Source organism: Nicotiana tabacum, chromosome 3 (assembly GCF_000715075.1).
Source record: "Nicotiana tabacum cultivar K326 chromosome 3, ASM71507v2, whole genome shotgun sequence".
Taxonomy (NCBI): Eukaryota; Viridiplantae; Streptophyta; class Magnoliopsida; order Solanales; family Solanaceae; genus Nicotiana; species Nicotiana tabacum.
The window spans coordinates 130,263,948-130,286,985 of record NC_134082.1 but is presented as its reverse complement, the minus strand read 5'-3'; the positions used below and the strand labels follow the sequence as shown (position 1 = coordinate 130,286,985).

Below are 23,038 nucleotides of genomic sequence, written 5' to 3'. Positions count from 1 at the left end.
TAATTAAATATGGCCTAACATGCCTTTATATGGGTAAGACATTGGCTTGAGTCCCAATGCACCATATTGAAAATGTAGTGATGACAAAAGAAAAATAATGTATTTTTCATGAAAAAGCATGAAGCTTGTCCCATTTGATTTGCTCCATTCTTGAAGTGAATGTGATAGCGGTGCATAATAAGTCTAAATGAAAAGAAGTGATTGATCAATGAACGTGGGCATGCCAAAGATCAAAATAATAATAGTCATCATTATGCTAATTGTAAAAAGGAGAACAATAAGGGTTCTTCAAAGGTGGAGGAAATGTGTATCAACATGGTCTGTAAATATTAGGCATGTGCAGACGATTATAGTCCACTTTTGAAATAATGCGACTTGTAATAAACATTGTAAATGCAGACTCATATGTGATATAAATTATGCACAAGAATGTATTCATGCATGGTTGAATAAATACTACAACTCACCTCTACGGGAGGTTTGAGAGAAAGAAAGATAATAAACATTATTGTGTGGTTACATGAATATGTCATTGGTCGCGTACATGTGGTACGCCAAAAATATTTTGTCATGTCTTATAAAAAGTTATTAAAGACAAAAGTAAAGCAAGAACTGATTGATTATGATTGACCATGACTATAATAATTTAATTTTTCTCCGTGAAGGAGACATTTACCATATGGATGGTGAGAAAAAAGTCTTGTAGTACAAAATCAACTAAGAACTCCGAAAAAGCTAATATTTTACTATCCGGATAAATAAAATTGTCCATGACATTGATGTTGTAGTAAGTCTCAAAATGAATTTTTGAGTTTCAAATATACACTACAGGAAATTGAGGATATGACGACATTTATTTAGTAACTATTGAAATAAATGTCGGAAAATTTCCTTTTCTTTTGACATTTATGACAAAATGTCGTAAAAATTACGACATTTAATATTAATTGTCATAGAAACAATGACATTTGATACTAAATATCGTAAAAAATGACATTTAATAGGAAATATCATTAAAACAATGACATTTGATACAAAATGTCGTCAACATAATGACATTTTTTTAAGAAATGTCTTAAAAAGTACGACATTTGCTGCAAATATTGTAAAAATTAGACATTTGATACAAATTGTCATAAAAAGGACGATATTTGGTATAAAATGTCATAAAAACAATGACATTTGGTCTAAACTGTAGTAAAAATACGACACTTTAACAAATGTAAAAACTTTTGATACAAATGACAAAAAACATGACCTTACTTTAAATGTCATATTATTTGTCGGTAATTACGAGTAGAGAGGGGAACAAGCACCTCTTTCTGCCGCTCTCCTCCCAGATGTAGGTATTCCTGGAAGTGAGAACACTGTTGCCCAACTTGGTTCAACTCTATTTGTGACATTTTCTCGTATGTGGGACTCTCTATCGGGGACAGGTACGGGGTCTGGGTCGGTCGATACGATGAACAGGAAATCAAAAAATCTTGCTTCATTGAAGCCCCTCATGGAAAAAGAATTGGCTGATGTAGAAGGCTCTTGACTAGCTCAAAAGGAAGCAGCTGGAGTGTGTAGATGGGCTTTGAATAAGAGTTGGGTGATTTATTTCCAATACATTAACATCTACGATTGGAAATTTCTCTATAGTTTCTAAATTTTAAATCATTCGTTGTCTTAAAAAAAATATCACGCCCTTTATATTTAATATTTAATTTGTTAAAATATTGTGATAATTACCTACAATATAGACGATTTCGTTTCTTGTTGCATAATAATTTAAAAGGCTCGTCCAAGACTAGCTCCTGGGCGAGTCATTTGCACAATGTCTTGAGGCAGCTCAAGTGTAGGGCTTAATTTGTGAGGCTTACATGCACCCCAAACATAAGATTATGCACCTTACACGTTTATTGCTTGGCGCTCGGGCTCGCTCAATAAGTACTAGGTAAATCATCTGTTAAATTTTCTGATTAACAGTGTTGACCCTCAAAATACATTAACAAATGAATGATCTTAACTCAAATAACGAGTCATAGTATTGTATATTTACTAAGTGAGAACATCGTGAGGGTTAATGTTATTTGAACATTTTCTCTGAATATATAGATAGTCGAACTGTATATCCTCACTCGCTATTGATTTTGTAGTTCTTAGATTTATTTCTACCAAAAGAGACTTTAACACTTTGTATTTATTTCTGAAGGAGTAATATTTTGAATTATTATATTGATAAAGTTTGTTGATTATTACTTTTAGGAAGGTAATTAAATGTGTAGTTTGATAATAGTTTAATTTGTAACTTCGAGCCTTTTAGGGAAGCAATCAAATATATATAGTTTAATAACAATTTTAACACTATTGCATTATAACAATTTTAACACTTGAGCCGCCTCAAGGCATTGTGCAAATCCTTAGTCCTTTGATTTTCTTAAACTTTTAATGTACTTTCTATATTTTTATGTTATATAAATTTTTTTTTTGATTTCTTGAACTAAAAAATTTAAATCGGCAAATTTTTTGATTTCTTGAACTAAAAGATTTAAAGTTTCATGAGGCTTATGCCTCCCCCGATATTCAGTGAAATGCCCACGTCATAAGCCTCGCCTTTTAATAAATTTTGCCGATTTAAAACTTTTAATTAAAATATCAATGTTTAGTCAAAATATATATTATTATTACTACTACTTTTGATGTTGGATTTAAAGATGAAATATTTTAAAAAAAATAAAAATATATATGAAACCAAGGAACCAACATTTTTGAGAAAGCTAATTAAGTCGTAAGCCTTGGAAGAACCGGACTCATCCCCTCTCTCCTCTCAAAATCAATTTTGGATCAAAATCTTAAATTGGATTTGCCAAAATTTCTCAAGTTTGCTTCCTTTTCCCCAAGACTCAAAAGGAGCTATGTATGGAAAGTATGGGAGATTTAGAAGGAAAAGATTTTGGCGGTAAGAATTTTGCTTCCCTCCTCCCAATTCTAAAAAATATAGTTTTCCTTCCTTAGTTAGAATTCTACAAAAAACCTAATTATTTGCATTCCACTGTGCTATAATAGATACTTGGAGACGAAAATTGTTGAGGCTTTGCTGCTGAGATCCACAAAGCTTGTTTTCTACAAATTCAAGGTACCCAATTTAGTTAACAAATATCTTTCTTTTTCTTGGTTGTTCGGATTTGGGTTAACAGATTTCTTTCTTTTTGTTAATTGTTCGGATTTGGGTTAACAATTTTCTCTTTTAGGTATTGATTGGTAGATTGATTTTGATTTTTTTGGTGGTCAAACAGTGTGTTTCTAGACGTCTGTTGTTTAGTACATTTATAAAGTTGGATATAAGATTTTCATTATTTAATGGTAGATTATGCTTAGAGTTCAATTAAATTATTGGTTTCTTGGTGATTAAAGGGTTGATTATTGTATAGTAACATATTGGTTATTCTTTTTGTTGTCTGCTTTGGTTGAAAAAATTGGATCTTTTATTATTATTTTTTTGTGTGTGAGAGAGAGAGAGAAAGTTTGGTGTTAATCTTTGTGAGGAGTACCTCATTTTGTTGTTTTTAATAAATATATTAATATTAATTTTTATCATGTAAAAGTTTATGCGGTCTATACAGTTATGTCACTTTATACAAAATATCTTTTAGATATTGATTATTAGATTGGTCTGAAAATGAAGAGGATATTAAATGGGTTAGAGAAGGTGTGCCAGGAATAGAAATTGACCCACTTATTTTGGAAAGTATTGAAACATATGATGAAGAAGACGACATATCTTAGTTACTTTTATTACTTTTGTCACTATTTTAGTAAAGATTGTTATTAAACATAAATCATCGAGTTCGGGAATTCTTATTATGCTTTTTAGTTGTTTAAATCTCACATGCGTATATATCTTTTTGTTTGGCCTGCTAATTTGATATTATTTTATACGTCTGGATAGTAGAAAATATTTTTCAATTTTGCAGGAAGTATAGTTTTTGAGGAACTTTGTTGTGATGGAAAGAAAAAGACAGAGAAATTCTAGTCAAGAAATGCTTCTACCTGATTTTTCGGAGCAACAAGAAGAATAAATGGGCGGTGCAGTGATGCCTCAACCACCTCAAAATTGGCCACCAAATGAAGGACAAGCTATCCGATCTGGTAAATCAAGAAATGATTCGCATGAAACAGAAAATTTCCTAGGTACTTATTTTGTATAACTAGTGTATAACACGCTTATTCTGTGTGTTGTGCTCCACTATTTCTAGTTGTTAATAATTGAAGTGTTGTACTTTACACTATGGATATACTACAATGTAATTTGTCCATGATTAATTAAATACTCTTTAAGAGTGTCATGTACAATTACTTTTTTTAACCAAAAAAGAAAAAAGAAATAAGAAAGAGATATTAGTTGGGTGAAGATTCTAAATGTAAAGACTTTTCAGTAGTTCATTTCTTATTAAGAAAAAAGAAATTGAATGTTTCATTGTTGTTGTGTTTTGGCTAGTTTTCAATAGCAAATTGTTAATTATTTCTGAAAATTAACTTTGGTACTTAAGTATGCAATTAGCCAATTGTGTTCTTTTCCTAAATTTCTTTTGGAGCAAAAAGATCTAGAGTGCGATTTTCTGATGTAATTTTCGATAAAGCATAAGCAAAGGGGAGTGCTCCCTAATTATTATCAAAGGAGGTGCTTTAACAGTTTCTATGGTGCAACGCTCCAAGATGAATAACAAGTTGTACTTTCTTTTTAAATTTGCCTTCCTCCTAATGCAACTAGTCTGCAGTATAGTGAAGTTGCTACCTTACATGATTCTCTTTTTTATATTTGGTCATTGAAGACTCTAGTGCTAATGAAGAGTAATCTAAGCGACCTAGGGGTCCTACTATGATGCACTCAGGATGGGGAAAAGATGGTGGCATTTTACATGTTGAGTTGAATAATCTTAGTTAAGCTATTGGACCTGATGCAACTAGATTGAGTTCAAAACTTGGAGTCATAGCAAGAAATGACATTTTATCTCCTTTAAATCATAAAGATCGGAGGCTTGTGCCTAAACTGTACAAGAATATGATATGGGCTCATATTAAGGTGCTTAGAAAATTAAAGATAAAGGTTATATACTAAGATGCTTATTGATTTTATGCTTTTATACATGTGTTATATGTTGATGTTTGCAGGAAAAATACTGATGCAACTGAGGATATGAGACGTATGTTGATGATATCGGTTGGATCTAAATGGAAAGAATGGAAGCATGAAGCAAAAATGATTGGTTATGAGCCATACAACAACGATATCGAGCGCTTAGCTAAACGTCCAGACAGGGTAGAAGAAGACCAGTGGCGTGCATTAGTTTATTATCGGAGCTCTAATGAAGCAAAAATATTCACCGAGCATCAAGCATCTTCTTCTCTTGCCCTTAGAATATGCTATTAGCGCATTCCGTATGCGGATCATACTTTTTCCTCTAAATATTTTTATGCTTTTCCTCTGTAATTTTTCTTACCTTTTCTCTTTTTTCTTTTAAAAATTTTATTTTTTGGTCTGATATTTGGCCATGGATTATCTCTAATATATAAAATTACGTGCAACTTTTCTAGGAAAAGAGCAAGAGGAACAAAGAAAGTTGAGTATGCCACACACATCAGAAAGAAAAAGTCATTCTCAAATTATAGATGATGTATGCCATATTTACTATAAGTTTTCTGCAATTTATATATCAATACTTATTTTCTTGAATATATTTATTATAATTTTTTTACTATTTAAACAGATGACAAAGAAGAATGGTGTAAAACCAAGTCGTATCGAGGTATTCAAAGAAACACATACGAGAAAGAATAAACAACCAGTAAATGAGATAGCTGATGAAACTATGGTAAATTTCCATTCTTTATGAATATAAACTACTTTTTTCCAATATAAAATTTTATTAACTTTTCATTGTTTTGCCTTTTCTTTCCAAAAGAAAGAAATGGATGAACATGCTAATGTGTACCCTGAGTTAAATTCCCTGGAAGTGCTCCCAATGATGTCAGGTTATGGGACCAGACACTCATGGAAATGTTCGAACTTTAGGAAAAGGAGCAGCTCCAAGTTTTGTTTATGGCCCTGCATATAAGCGATCTCAGACTGAGCAAAGAGATTTTGATAGAAGGGTTGAGATAGAAGTTGAAAAACCTACCTCCACTATGAGAATTGCGATGGAAGAAAAATTGGCTGAAGCAAAAGAAGAAATATAAAAGACGGAGAAAACGTTATTTGAAGCAAAAGAAGAAATAAAAGCGATGGGGGGAAAATTTTAGAAGCAACAAAGGATATGGATGCAAAAATAGACGATAAAGTAAAGTTGGGTGTAAAGGCATATCTAGAATCTTTGGGTATTACTATTGGCTCAAATAGGAAATTATGTGGTGATGAGCAGGTAAAAAATATTGTGCTCTTTAGCAAAAATTTATTGTATATAAGATAATCTTGTAATTTAGTTTTCTTTTAGTTGTAATAATCTTCCTCTTTGGTGATAGGTTTCTGATAACTCAATGGACGATCACCAACAATCACTATCACCTGTTTCACTTGTTCACACAAAGATGGTGAGTTTGTAAACTCATTTTAACTATATATTTTTCCGCATACTTTTGAAGAGTATAGTTTTAACTATGTCAATTTTCGCTTCAGTTACGTAAAGCTTCAAAATAGCATTTTAAAGTATAGAGGCTATTTTCCAGTAAAAACGATTATGAGTATGTCCTCACAAAAACGATTATGAGTATTTTCCAGTAAAAACGATTATGAGTATTTCTAATTGAGAGTGAAGCTGTTTATGAAGAGTTGATCAAGATTCATAAAGTGTACAATAATGAACCAGGAGCTGAACCAATGAGCAATAATAATGGTTGAAATTTAGTTTTTAGTGTTTTACAAACAATAGTTAGAATGATTTTTTTAGCAATAAGTATTATTGAGTTGATTGAATATTGAAGTATATCGAACTGATGAATCACAATTGAGGAGTCTGTGTGGAGAGTTGCTGAGAAATAATGTGTTTTTGTCCTAGTTGTTGTAATCTGGAATTTATAAACTGAGTCTTACTATATTGTCCAGTCCAATATCAAATTAAAAGAAGAGATCTTCATGCTTTATCAGTCAGTATTCTTCTTCTTATCCAAAAAGTAATTGTACAGAACACCAAGATCACTTCGTCAATTGCACTAATTTCTGTTATCAAGGGGGGATCATAGGGGCATATGTTTCTTGTCATCAATTGTTGCCCTCTTTCTTTGAAGAGTCAAGGGTATCACAAGCAACTAAATCTTAGGAGCTTTCATCGCCTTTTTCCCGTTTTTGGTAGTGAAATTTTGGCGGTAAGTGTTGACATACTTCCTGATATCATCTTCCTTGAAAAGGTTGAAGAGCTTTCTCATCTTTGATGCATGTTCTTATGAAAAAGCATCGCACCTCTTGAGGCTCTTCTGCAGCTTACACTTAAGGATGGAGTTTCATTTTTTAAACTTGCGTTTGACAATGATGGTGGCATTCTTGTTGCAGCTGTGAAGAAGTTAGCTTCTTTTTTTTCTTTTTATTAATTGATAAGATTCTCATCAAGCATGATTTTACCCTCCTACACAAGATATTTAGCCTTTTGTAGAACTTGAAAGAAAGAGTAAGTTGAAGACTCTTACCTAGGTGAGGAAAATAAAGATCTATGATTAAAACGCCATCATATTAGGAAATAAAAATTATTATATGACTTTTGTCCTGTTTTTATATATCTTGTATTCACAATTTTCTAAGTTGTAAATTTTGTAAACTACAGAGTAACCAATCTAATATTTCTTCTCAGGTTAACATAATCAAGAAGGCTGGAGTTAGTGAAGTTGGCACAAAGAAAAAGAAGTGGGTAAGTTTGAAAAAATTACAAGGTTCTTGTTCCTCCTTTTCAAAGAGAGAAACCCTTCATGTTATAGTTTGCAAAACTTATATAACATTCATTAGTTTTCATCTTAATATACCATTTACGGAAACTAATATTTCAGAATTTAACCCTCCCCTCTCCCACCATGTTTCTACCTCAGTCTCAAAGAAAAATAAAAACTAAAAGAGTACGGAATGATTTTCTTAAGTGCAAGATGAATTGAGAATAGATGAGCATTTTCTTTTTCTCGGTAAAGGGTGAAATTGTGGTTTTTATTGAACACTATTTTTTTAGTACAGAATCGATGTTGAACTCTGATATGAATTTGCATTATTGACTATTGATATAGTATTTGTTGCCATTATTATTGTAGAAGTAAATAGATTCTCCTAAGTGAGCTATCTCATTAAGATTTTATTTCAACCTTTCTTGGGCAAGTAGTTTTATGTGTGCTTACTTGTATTTAGCTTTTTAGGCCTGATCGTGTTTATATTTATTTAAATCTTGCAGAACCTCCATCGGGTGGAGTTATATTTTCTCCCTTCCTCTCACATCCCCCCACAACTAAAAAAATATCATCAATTGCATTATGATATTACAATATTTCAGTTATTGTTCGGTTTGGGCAGTTGTGTTCACTTTCTTGGATTTTTTGATTTACGTTGTCTGTTTCTTTCTCTCTTCATTTGCTAGTATTATATTCATTATAATTTTGTTTCTCTTTTATAACATGAATATGTTATTATTTTTGGTATTCTAATTATTTTAGAGGAGGAAAGAATTCACTTTATTATAAATGGATAATTCTTTGTTTTTTCTTGTGACCTCTTGTGAAACATTCTTGAAGGAAGTGATGTCAATTACTGGTAGTAAAAAGCTTGACTGTGGAGGGTTAGTTTTATATGATTTAGTCTAGAAGTTGAGGAAAATTAATTCGAATTAGGAGTGATCTTAAAGTACTTACACATTGAAATTACTGTCTTTTATGATTTAGTTAGATTTGAGTTTTACATGAGAACAAATCATTTGATTCGACATTATTTATCTTGTACTAAGTACATTTTATGTTGCTACTTTGTTCTTTGGATACTGTGCTAAAAGATATTTGCTTTAAATTTATTTCATGTTTGTTATATAAGTTGATATTTGTAAATATAAATGTGATCATGATGAAACTAAACAGAGCATTATTATTTACATTCTAATAAATATGATACAAATATTAATTTAAGTGTCAAACATTTAATGCGACATTTTGCTATGTTGTAAAAGATATGTAACTAAACTTTTTTAATGACATTCACATAAACTGGAAACGACATTTTGTATATATCGTGAATTTTCTTAGTGACATTTACCAAAATATCGGAAATTTCAATACGACATTTTGTAAAGATCATACGTAAATGTCGTATTTATTTTTAGTAACATTAATCTAATTGTCGAAAATTTTAAGTGACATTTCCTATATGTTGTAAACTAAATGTCGTAACATTCTTACCAATATTTACCTAAATATCCTAAATTAAATGTCATACATTTCTTATTGATATTTACATAAATGTTGCAAAGTAAGTGTCTTAAATTTCTTATCGACATTTACCTAAATGTTATAAAATAAGTGTCATAATTTCTTATTGACATTTACCTAAATGTTGTAAAGTAAATGTCATAATTTCTTACCGACATTTACCTAAATGTCGAAAAATTACCGACATTGAAATTAATGACATTTGATGAAAATATAAATTAAATATCGGTAAATAAATTTGTAACATTTAAACAGTTTAATACGAGATTTATTAAATGTCGTCATATCTCCAATTTCTTATAGTGATATTAGCCAAAGTGGTTTTCACGACCCAAAATCTAACCATGATGTGAAGGAACCTATTGTGTTATAAGGCAGGCCTATTTTCAAAAATATTCCTATTAAATCGATTATAAGAATTTAATAAAACATTATAAACATTCAAATTTCTCATAAACTAAATCAATTCTAAATATAATTAATATAAAAATACGGAAGCTAGCCTTAAACATCAAGGTGTCACTAAGTCATAAGCGTCTAGAGCTATAAACTAAGATATATATACACTGTCAACTGTCCAAAAGAAGAAATGACAAGAGGAGTAACAAGGTCCTGCGGACACTAGCAGCTACCTTGCAATCTCCACAAATAGCTGGCCTGAACTCAACGATCATCGCGCTCTAACTCACCTGGATCTGCACATAAAGTGCAGGGTGTAGTATAAGTACAACTGACTCAGAAATAACTAAGGAACAGAGCAGTAGTGGTGAGCTAAGTAAAACAGTCCAATTATTTATTTTCACAATTAAAAAAAATAAATAGAAATAAAAGGTAAATTCCATAAAGAATTTTAACAGATAAAAGTAGCAACAACATAAATAAATACAACCTCACAGCAATATCACACCATCACTCATCACTCGTACTCAGCACTCAACACACTCAAAACACTCAACACTCTGCGCTCACTAGGGGTGTGTACAGACTCCGGAGGGGCTCCCAAAGCTCAAGCGCTAAGCACGGACAACTCACGTGCCATTATATCAATACCTGGATCCGCACGGTCAACTCGCGTGCTACGCGGACAACTCATGTGCTAGGGTATCAATACCTGGACCCGCACGGTCAACTCATGTGCTACACGGACAACTCACGCGCTATGGTATTAATATCCTCACAATCAGACCCTCGGCCTTACTCAGTCATGTACCTCACTAGCCTCACCATCATCAATAAATAAAGGAACACAGCCCACATCAAGTATCACAACATAGTAGCAAATAATAAAGACTGAGGTAAACATGTACAATAATTTCTATGACTTAGTACAAATAATGTGAAAATGAATAAAGCCTAAGCATGATCTTTAACATGAAAACAAACAAGTTTAACAACAAGTAAACACATAACCACAGATAACAACCATTAGGCCTCACAGCCTCACGGGACGGACCAAGTCTCAATCCCTAGTGGTGCACACCCATACGCCCGTCACCTAGCATGGGTATCACTTCCACACAATCACATGATATCAAATCTCTAGGTTTGTACCCTCAAAGCTAGAGTTAAAACTGTTACTTACCTCAACGACATAAAATCCTACTCCGAGATGCCCTCGTCTCTGGACTCGGTCTGCAAAAGCTGTGAATCTATCCATAATCAGATCAATACCATCACCATGTACTAAAGAATCGAATTCCACAATAAAAACTACAAAATATGCCAAAAATCTGAAATCGACCAAAATTTGGCCCCCAGGCCCATATCTCGAATTTAGTCAATAATGGCAGAATCAAAACCCTCGTCCTCTCCCGAGTCTAACCATCTAAAATTTATCAAAATCGGACTCCGTTTGGTCCCTCAAATCTTACCTAAATCTCTCCAAAACTCAAGTTCTAACTCCCTCAATTTCATTTCGAAATCATCAATCAAATCCCAAAAAACAAAGATGAATTCATGAACTATAATAAAAAAAACGAGTAGAGAACACTTACCCCAATCTAAATGGTGAAAATCGCCCAAATCCGAGCTCTCCAACGCAAAATATGACGGAATGAACAAACCCTAGTTTTAAATATTTTTTTGCCAGCTATTCTGCATCATTTCTTGTACCAAAGGATCCCGAAACTCATATTTTATGCCTCCAATGGATTCCTTATGAAATTCTAGTCATGTTAGGCTATTTAATCACTCAATTTGACCTTATAATGAATGAAATATGTAGGTTTTAATATTTTCAAATAGTGCAGATTTTTAAATACGCCGTTAGTGGAAATTTCTTAATTACTATGAAAAATATGACAACCTAATTCTTAGTAAAATAACCATAAAATCCTCATACGATGTCCAAATTCCACGATTCTTTTTTCTACGGTTCCGTAATTATGATACGGATCTAATGCTTTAATCAAAAGAAATCAGAGCTCATTTATTCAATATGATATCATTTATACTTGAAGAAACGTCGTCGAAACTTAAGAAAAATGAGCGCAACACAACCCAAACCTATCCTAAACTCACTCGAGGCCCACGGGACCTCAACCAATAATTCCAACAAGACATATATCACTACCGAACTTAGTCGAACCTCCGTAACACCCAAAACACCAAATCAACCTCGAATTCAAGCCTAAGAATTTCTAAACTTCCAACTTTCGCCAATTCAAGCCTAATTCTACCACGGACCTCCAAATTATATTCCGTACACACTCCTAAGTCTAATATCACCCAACGAAGCTAATCAAATCATAAAAATCCAAATCCGAATTCGTTTACTCATAAGTCAACTTCCAATCGACTTTTCTAACTTAGCTTTCTAACTAAGAGACTAAATGTTCATTTCACTCCAAAACTACTTCGAACCCAAACCTACCAACTCGATACAACTCAACACAGCTGAACAATACATAAAGAAGCATAGATGGGAGAAATGGGGTTATAACTCTCAAAACGACATGCCGGGTCGTTACATCCTCCCCCTCTTAAACAAGCGTTCATCCTCAAACGAGTCTAAAAACATACCTGGAGTTTCAAATAGGTGAAACCTTCACTAATACCTTCTCGTCACATTCAAATCATATGAACTCATTTCGCGGTCACATCATACTCATCATGTATCCATCCAGCCACCATTTTTACTAATAGGGACACTACCGGACATATAAGTCCACAAGCACGAGCTCACACAATCAACACATCAGTGCTCAATCTACAGTTAAAACCTAGCCTCAAGTCCTCCAAACTATCCCAACATCAACACACAGAAATCACATCTCGTACCTCATCCAGGGAATCACAATCCGTCGATTCACAACTAATACCGAGCGCTCATGTGCACATATGAATACGTGGAAGGAATTCAAAGAGTTACACTTCAAGCTGAATCAATACCACACGATAAGAATTCAAGAAGGTGAAGTTTTCCTAAATGTTCTGCAACCTCTCGAAGATAAGTACAAACGTCACCGTACCGATCCGCAACACTCTACTAAACTCACTCATGACTCGTGAGACCTAAGTAACCTAGGCTCTGATACCAACTTGTCACGACCCAAAATCTAATCATGTCGTGATGGAGCCTATCATGTTACAAGGCAAGCCTATTTCCCAAAATATTCCTATTAAATAGATTATAAGAATTTAATAAAATATTACAAACATTCAAATTTCTCATAAACTAAATTAACTCTAAATATAATTAATATAAAAATATGGAAGCTATCCCCATGCATCGGATTGTCACTAAGTTATAAGCGTCTAGAACTATAAACTAAGATATATATAAACTGTCTAACTATCCAAAAGAAGAAATGACAAGAGGAGTAACAAGGTCCTGCGGACACTAGCAGCTACCTTGCAATTTCTACAGATAGCTGGCCTGAACTCAACGATCGCTGCCTTCTAACTCACCTAGATCTACACATAAAGTGCAAGGTGTAGTATGAGTACAACCAACTCAGTAGTAACAAAAATAACTAAGGAACTGAGCAGTAGTGACGAGCTAAGTAAAACAGTCCAATTATTTATTTTCACAATTAAAAAAAATAAATAGAAATAAACAGGTAAATTCCATAACCAAGTAAATGCCACAAAGAATTTTAATATATAAATGCAACAACAACATAAAAAAATACAACCTCACAGCAGTGTCACTCCATCACTCATCACTCGCACTCAGCACTCAACACACTCAACACTCTGCACTCACTGGGGGTGTGTACAGACTCTGGAGGGGCTCCCAATGCTCAAGCACTAAGCACAAACAACTCACGTGCCATCATATCAGTACCTGGATCCGCATGATCAACTCATATGATATGCGGACAACTCACGCGCTATGGTATCAATACCTGGACCCACACGGTCAACTCACGTGCTACGTGGACAACTCACGCACTATGGTATTAATATCCTCACAACCAGGCCCTCGGCCTCACTCAGTCATGTACCTCACTAGCCTCACCATCATCAACAAATAAGGGAACACAACCCACATCAAGTATCATAGCATATTAGCAAATAATAGAGACTGAGGTAAACATGTACAATAATTTCTATGACTGAGTACAAATAATGTGAGCATGAATAAATCCTAAGCATGATCTCTAACATGAAGACAAACATGTTCAACAACAAGTAAACACATAACCACAAATAATAGCCATTAGGCCTCACAACTTTATGAGACAAACCAAGTCTCAATCCCTCACGGTGCACACCCACACGCCCGTCACCTATCATGGGTATCACTTCCACACAATCACATAATATCAAATCTCCAGGTTTATACCCTCAAAGCTAGAGTTAAAACTGTTACTTACCTCAACGACATAAAATCCTACTCCGAGATGCCTTCGTCTCTGGACTCGGTCTGCAAAAGCTGTGAATCTTGTTGCCGGCATTTCCCTACTACTCTTCTATTGTATTTAGAGGCTCCGTAGACTGTTTATGGGTGGTGGTTGATGTTGGGAGTCTGTCACGCCCCCTTTTTCCTCACAGAAGTGGGTTCATAACATTTAGGAGGACAACTAGTTCCCTTTTGAGAAATGGGTTTGGATTGAAGAGTTGCCACCTAATGATTTGAGTACATTAGGACACTAGGAAGAATTTGATTTAGGAAACCAGAGATTGGGTAAGGGCTTGAAATTATCCTGAGGGGAAGGTGTTAGGCACCCCTCAAGATCCACTAATGTGGTTCCCGGCCAGGCTACAGTTGTGACTTTAAGTACAAATAACATGAAGGCAAGTAAGACTTCAAATAAGAGGGGATTTGCACGTAAGGGTTACAAATATGTGAAATTAAAAGAAAACAAAAGAAAAGTTGAATTTTGAGAAAATAGTTTGAGAGTAAACAATGAAATAAACAAGTAAATGAAAAGGGGGTCCTAGGTTTATAAATAATACGGATCACCCCACACAACATCCGGTAATCACTCCTCAATGAGGGGCTATACGAGATGTTATCATTTGGTCATCATATCCATATCTACCATTTCCCACCCCGTTAAGGTATTAAAGTACGGAATAGTCTCGTTTACTTATTGCATGCTATTACCCGCCCCAATCCTATCAGTGGGACTACTAATCCTAAAAGGGCGGAAAAGTTGGCTTTTTTGTGGTTTCAAAGGCAAAATTCTAAAGTGACAAAAAACACATGTAGCAAGTTTGGGGAGAAAGCACATAAACAAATAAGGCTCAACAGACCACCTTAAAACCAAAGAAAAGCATATAGTTTAGCATGTCTTGCACATACTGCTTAGGGTCTGATTAAAACTTAAAAGGTTGAGGCAAATTGATTTATTACATATTTCAGATAAGAAATCCGAATCAGGCCCGCCTGCTAGTTGTAGATAAAAAGAATCTGACAAGTTTGCCTTATGGCTTGCCTAAGTGTTAGACGAAGACCTATAGGCATGCTATCTACTGATTTGAGAAATAAAGAGGTAAATGGATTACAAATAGTTTAGAATAATACAAGTTCTGCAATCGATAATGTATTACTACAAACAGTTTAAACTTACAAGCGAGTGAAGCGATTCAGATTTGATTAGAACCCATATAGGCATGCTTTCTATGTGTTTGTTAACTTAAAACATGTTATCTAGGTGTTGTATTTTATTACGAACGCGATATCTGATTTCACTGGTTGTTAAAACCTATAACATGTTTTCCTAATGAGAGGCGAGTATGCAAGAATCAGAAAGGACTTATAGGCATATTATCTACTTGCATGTGCATTCTATAGACATGGTATCTATATACGAATGCAGAGATTCTTATAGTCAAGTTATCTACATGAATGCAGAAATTCATAAAGACAGGTTATCTTCATGAATGCAGAAATGTAGAAATTCCTATAGACAAGTTATCTATGTGAATGCAGAAATTAATAATCTTGTAGGCAAGTTATCTATGTGAATGCAGAATTTAGAAATTTCTATGAGCAGGATATCTACATGAATGCAGAAGTGCAGAAACTATAGGCAGGGTATCTGTATAAATGCAGAAGTGCAGAAAAGCCTACGAACAGGACATCTACCCCCTGCATGCATGGTTACCCCTCCCTTTTAACTCATCACCCCAAAAGTTTATTACAAAGTTATTACAATCCAAAAATAAAATAGAGAAAATACATCAGAAAAATGAAAATTGCAACAAAAGAGAGCCTGATTTAGACTTCCTGTCTGAAGTATGAAGTAAACCAACTCCCAAGATCAAGACCCATAGCCTTTCTCTTATTTGGATGTGTCAGAGTTCCCTAAGAGACTCATATGGACTCCGGGTAGTGCTCACATCCAAATACATTGCAGGATTAAGTCATAGTGTAGTGTGGAAGGGCCAGCCCTCAAGTGTCCAAGTTCAGAGGGAACTCAAGGTCCCAAGGCAAGGTTCACAGGAGGGGAGCAGAACTTAGAAGCTAAGAGTGAGTGCAAGTGCAGAGTTCTGAGAGGGGAAAGGAGAAGGAAGTAACTTAAAACTAGTGCACATAGAGGCATAGGGGAGTGGGGAATTTGCAGGAAGAGCGGGCAAAGGGGCATACCCAGCAATGAGACATACTGGCACACCCTCCAGCCTACTTAGAGGTTAAGACCTCAGGGGTTCAAAACTCAGTTCATAAACAACAATTCTTATTGTCATACCCTAAGTCTCGACTTACAAACACATAGGGGTAATGGGATAGGGAGAAAGTGTTCAAAAAAAGAGGCAAGCAGTAGCACATAGGCATATTAATTTAGATGCTAAACTTTATAGAAAACAATAAAGTAGACATGGATACAAAGACTGTAAGTAAACACATTGGGGTGATGCTGAAAATTAAGTTAGGACATACCAGTTTCAAAGGGACAAATAAAGAAGAAAGCAGTAGTCTTGTAAAAGTCAAAGTGTAGACAAGAAGCAAGAACACTATAAGTATGAATTCAGAAGAGGTTGTGAGCTTGTGAAGTCTGAAGTCTGTAGTGGTGAAAAGGGGTCGTGCCTTTTATAGTGTAGAAAGCAAGCAGAAATAAGGTAAGAAAATAGTTTGAAGACTGATTACCAATCAATTGCACAAGGTTTCCCTTAATTAAGGGATTTAGATTCAAACGGGTAAAACTAATTAAGGAAAGAAAGTAGTAAAATACTTTGTGCAAAGTAGTAAATTAGAGGCAAATACATAACGTTTATTTAAGGATAGGGTCTTGATAGTACACGATTTGTGCAAATAAGGCAAGGGAATCAGTTAACAGCCAGGAAATCAGATATCACAGATTTGGTATGAATGAACCAAGTCAGAAAGGTGGAAAAGGTTTTAGCTTAAGGAAAACAGTAACAATCAATTAGACCTATTAAAAAGGAATTCTGAATCAATCACTAGTTTGAAAACCTCTTTGAAGAAAGAATCAACATATATAAAAAGCATACAAACACGTTTAAACATGAAATAAATTTGTCATGCCCTTGCAAAATTAGTAGAAAGAATCCAGTGTAGAAGAGTTTAGCAAAAAGGTTCAACATTGTATGAAAACAAAAGTGTCCGAACTCAGTTTAGAGATTCAAAAATCAGTCTGAAAGGGTTAAGGGTTCTAAAAAATAAAACCCTAGTTCACATAATCAAACCTCGGCGGAATCCCCAAATTCTAGGGTTTCCACCTTGACTCAAATACAGAGATGAGGAGGCAAGTAGTCGAAGCATACTCAGAGGTTTCTTTCAGAAACTCATGAGAAAACATGCAAACAAGTAATAAGGTCCAAGCAAACAGAGTGAGGAGACTAATTTGAGGCATAATGAAAGAACAACTGATAGTAGAAGAAAAAGTAGAAGCAAAACATGCTTAAGCAGGTTTTTTAGATAAACTTAAATAAGGTAAAATAGCATGAACACTTAAGAACATGGTAGAAGGAAGCAATAGGCAAAGCATATCAGATCGTAGTGGAAGAAAATAGCATAGCATAGTGAAAAGCATACAGGCACATAGTGTAGAAACACAGTAGAAGAGTATGCATGGTAAAAGAAGAATATAAGAACATAGTAGAGACACACATACACAAAGGAAAATGAAAAGAAAAAGTCAGAGGAACACTTTAAGCATTTTCAGAAAAACCTAAATCGGAAAGAAGTGATTTTGAAAATAATTTTTGAAAGAAAAGTTGGGAAAATCGTTTGAAAATTCAAGTAGAGCATAGATACATAAAAGATCGGAGAAAACCTCGAAGAGTTAAGGTTTCAGAAGAGCCCTAGAAATGAGAAAGGCTTGGAAAAGGTCCGATCTGAGTCGGAGAAGTCAGAACCAGGCTCGAAACACCATTGTACGCCGGAGCAAGGCCGGAGATGGCCGTAGAACCTTAAATCGGCGGAGATTGTCTGAGCAAAAATCTTCGAGGTCAGACCTCGAATCTTCAAGTATAAGAGCAAAGGGAAGTGAGTTTAAGACTCCCATGGCCTGAGAGGCCATGGATTCCGGTGGTTTCAAGGTTTGAAGATGGTGAGAGAGGCTAGGGTTAGGGAATGTTCGAGACATTCTGAGAGAGGAGAGGATTTCAGAGGCGGTAGGTTAGGGGAAAATTATTTTAGGGTTGGGTGTATGTGAATTAAATAAAGAAAGGAATGATTGTGGTCGTTGATCAAAATGATCAACGGCTTGGATCAAAAGGGGAGGCCAGGCGGGTTAGACTAGTTGGGTCAGGGGCGGGTTAAATTGAAATTGGGCCGGTCAATTTGGGATTTTAAATTGGGTTAATTGGGGGGTTGATTCAGGCTATAATTGAAATGAAATAGGGGTAGCATTTAAATAACCACTTTCTCCCTTTTATTTTATAAAAAATAGTAAAATGATTTCTGAAAATAAATTAAAGGTACTAACTTAATTAATAATATATAAATATTAAATTAAAAATACTGGAACCATTTTCATAAGTATAAAATGCAATTAAATCTTAAAATAGGCTAAAATTGCAATTATATGCAATTTAGCCTTAAAAATACTAAATAAATTTGTAAAAATGTACAAAAATTACCTTAGCTATATTTTGGTATAAATATGAGAATAAAATATAGTTAATCACCAAAATGATAATTTGAGGAACAATTATTGGTTTTTGTATTGTTAAAATAGGGCAATAAATTGATTTAAAAATCTTTTAAAAATTAGGAAAAATACTAAAACACTTGGACATACTTATATATATATATACACTTATATATGCATACATATGTTATTTTGAAGGTATTTTGCATTTATAAAATATATACAGGGAAAAATTGGGTATCAACAGCTGCCCCTCTTTACCCGAGAAGGATGAAAGAGTTATCAGGTAAAGATGTGATGGCCAATTTTGATCGAACGGAATGGTTTGAAGAATTTGACCGAGCTCTGGTTCCTGAGCTGCCTACATATCCCTGGTCTTACAGGAATCAGGCCATATATAGTTCATGATTCGTCGGCGGATATGCTGATGGAGATTTTTTCAAGAACGGATGAGATATTCGGGTTGGGATGGATGGTTAAAGTCTAGTAGGGCCGCGGGAAATGGAGCGGGATCGCTCATGCTGAGACGTCCATTGCTAGCCGGTTTACCTGCAAATAAGCAATACAAGTGTATATTGTGCGAAAAATTAAACATGATGCAATTTCCTGTCGAACCATGAATGTTGTCTTTGAACGGTTAGGATGACGTCCTCAGACCATGACGTCCTAGGCCATGCAGCGTATAATAAGGGATTCACAGGCTATGAAATGATGTTCTCGGGCTTTGAGAATGATGCCTCCGAACCATGATGCTTTTGAATAATGATATGCAAAAGATGAAAAGGGGTCCTCAGGCTTTGGCATGGCATTCTCGGGCTATAAAAATGGTGCCTCCGAACAATAATGCCTTTGGATGATTTGGCGATCTTTCAGCCTATGAGATGCAGTAGGTGGCGATCTTTCAGCCAGTGCAAATGTAAATAAGGTGGCGATCTTTCAGCCAGTGCAAATGTAAATAAGGTGGGGATCTTTCAGCCAATGCAAATGTAAATAAGGTGGCGATCTTTCAGCCATGCAAGATGTAAATAAAGTGTCGATATTTTAGCCGATGCAAGGTATAAATATAGTGGCGATCTTTCAATCGATGCAAGATGTAAATAAAGTGGTGATCTTTCAGCCGATGCAAGATGTAAATGAGGTGGCGATCTTTCAGCCATGCAAGATGTAAATGAAGTGGTGATCTTTCAGCCGATGCAAGAGGTAAATATAGTGCAGATCTTTCAACCATGCAAGATGTAAATGAAGTGGCGATCTTTAAGCCGATGCAAGATGTAAATATAGTGGCGATCTTTCGGCAGATGCAAAATGTAAATGAAGTGGCGATCTTTCAGCCATGCAAGATGTAAATGAAGTGGCAATCTTTCAGCCATGCAAGATGGAGGTAGAGCTTAACCTCAGAAGGCAGAATGGTAGCCTTATGTAATGCAGAGAATGCAGATGGAGGTAGAGCTTAACTTCAGAAGGCAGAATGGTAGCCTTATACAACGCAGAGAATGCAGATGGAGGTAGAGCTTAACCTCGAAAGGCAGAATGGTAGCCTTATGCAATGCAGAGAATGCAGATGGAGGTAGAGCTTAACCTTGGAAGGCAGAATGGTAGCCTTATGCAATGTAGAGAATGCAGATGGAGACTGTGCTTAACCTCGAAAGACAGAATGGTAGCCTTATGCAATGTAGAGAATGCAGATGGAGGTAGAGCTTAACCTCGGAAGGCAGAATGGTAGCCTTATGCAATGCAGAGAATGCAGATGAAGGTAGAGCTTAACCTCGGAAGGCAGAATGGTAGCCTTATGCAATGCAGAGAATGCAGATGGAGGTAGAGCTTAACCTCGGAAGGTAGAATGGTAGCCTTATGCAATGTAGAGAATGTAGATGGAGGTAGAGCTTAACCTCGGAAGGCAGAACGGTAGCCTTATGCAATGGCGAGAATGCAGATGGAGACAGAGCTTAGTCTCGGAAGGCAGAATAGTAGCCTTATGCAGGAAGTAAAAATGGCAAATGGCAATAGAGTTTTCTTAGCTAATAGCAGATTGCGGTATCGTGATTGCTGGGGATATTGTGCCTGCTGGGGACACTGTTGTGCGGATAGCAGTTGCGAGCAAGTGCAACGGTTCAGAGAGTTGTATTCCTGAACTTTGTGAGTGAGCGTATAGTATATTTGATGATTTTGCAACTCAAGTGCCTGCATCCAAAGAAAAATATGAGTGTATAAAGGGGGAAAGGTTAGTTCGTATCCCCGCTGGCTTTGCTTGACCTGCTCGTCTTTGATCTAGTGATATTGTACGTATCATTGGGGTAGCATTGCTAAACAAGGCAATTTTAGTAATAAACATAAGTGCATAATTAAGAATAATTTTCTTTAGATGAACCAACAACTACGACGTGGTTCAAGACATTGCAACTTCGCTTGCTCCGGAATTTTGAGGGTCCTCTTCAAAATTCTGCCCCAGTTTACTGGGTTGCTGCTCCTGATGGTTGTTAATGATAAATGGCTAGAATCGACTTCGAAATTTTGAGGGTCCTCAAATTTCTTCCCCAGTTTCCAATAGCGGGGGAAATGGAAATTTTATTGAATTATGACCGAACCCATAGGGCTGCCTACGTATCCCCTCTTAAACGGGAATCAAGTTAGGCGTAGTTCAAATTACATCATAAAAGAAAGCATAAAGGTTACACATAGTATCGCTTGACTGCGTCTGAATTGATCGGCTTTGGCCAGACTTCTTCGTCCATTTTTGCAAGTATGAGGGCTCCTCCTGTTTGAACCCGGTGAACCATGTACGGACCCTGCCAGTTGGGAGAGAATTTCCCTTTGGCTTTATCTTGATGTGGAAAGATTTTCTTTAACACCAGCTGCCCCGGTGTGAACTGTCTCGGCTTGACTCTTTTGTTAAAGGCTCTGGACATCCTGTTCTGATAAAGTTGACCATGGCAAACTGCATTCATTCTCTTTCCATCTATAAGAGCTAGCTGCTCATAACGATTCTTCACCCATTTATCGTCTAGCTTTGCTTCTTGTATGATTCTTAATGAGGGAATTTCCATCTCGGGGGGAATGACTGCCTCTGTACCGTAAACCAGCATATAGGGGGTTTCTCATGTCGATGTGCGGACTGTGGTGCGGTATCCCAATAAAGCAAATGAGAGCTTCTCGTGCCACTGCTTATGCTTCTCTATCATTTTCCTTAATATCTTCTTGATATTCTTGTTGGCGGCCTCTACGGCTCCGTTCATCAGAGGTCTGTATGCTGTAGAATTCTTATGTTTAATCTTGAAGGTTTAACACATGGATTTCATCAAATCACTGTTGAGGTTGGAGCCATTATCAGTAATGATTGACTCTAGAATTCCGAATCGATACATGATACGGTCGCAGACAAAATCTGCCATGACTTTCTTAGTCACTACCCTGTAAGATGCTGCTTTAACCCATTTGGTGAAATAATAAATTTCTACTAGGATAAACCTGTGCCCGTTTGATGCGGCGGGTTCGATTGGTCTGATAACATCCATTCCCTAGCGGCGAACGACCATGGCGATCTTGTTGCATTAAGCTCATTTGGAGGCACCTTTATCTTGTCTGCATGTATCTGGCAGCGGTAGCACTTTCGAACATACTGGATGCAGTCTGTTTCTATAGTCATCCAAAAGTAACCAGCTCAGAGTATTTTCTTTGCTAAAACAAAGCTGTTCATATGTGGACCGCAGGACCTTGCATGAATTTCCTCTAATAGCCTGGATGCTTCCTTTGCGTCGACACACCTTAATAATCCCAAATCAGGAGTCCTCATGTACAGGATTCCTCCGCTGTGAAAGAAATTGTTGGATAACCTCCGAAGCGTGCGCTTCTGAATAGCGTTTGCAAGCTCTGGATATTCTCCTTTTGCCAAGTATTCCTTGATATCATTAAACCAAGGCTTTCCGTCTACTTCTTCTTCGACATGAGCACAATAAGCGGGCTGATCATAGATCTTTACTAGAATGGGATAAATGAAATTCTTGTCTGGATGTTGTATCATGGATGATAGGGTAGTCAGTGCATCGGCGAATTCATTCTGGACCCTAGGAACATGCTGGAATTCTGACTTTGTGAATCTCTTCCTCAAC

The 23,038-nt window shown here is 35.7% G+C and overlaps 1 long non-coding RNA gene and 1 pseudogene across 1 annotated transcript; both read left to right on the top strand.

Moving 5' to 3' along the window:
- The first annotated feature begins 2,774 nt into the window (after positions 1-2,774).
- LOC142175089 (uncharacterized) lies at positions 2,775-4,177 on the top strand. Its single transcript, XR_012704276.1, has 3 exons — positions 2,775-2,944; positions 3,052-3,121; positions 3,960-4,177. It is a non-coding gene; the product is annotated as an uncharacterized LOC142175089 (long non-coding RNA).
- A 96-nt stretch (positions 4,178-4,273) lies between these two features.
- Positions 4,274-6,482, top strand: LOC142177426 (uncharacterized; annotated as a pseudogene).
- Positions 6,483-23,038: the final 16,556 nt, after the last annotated feature.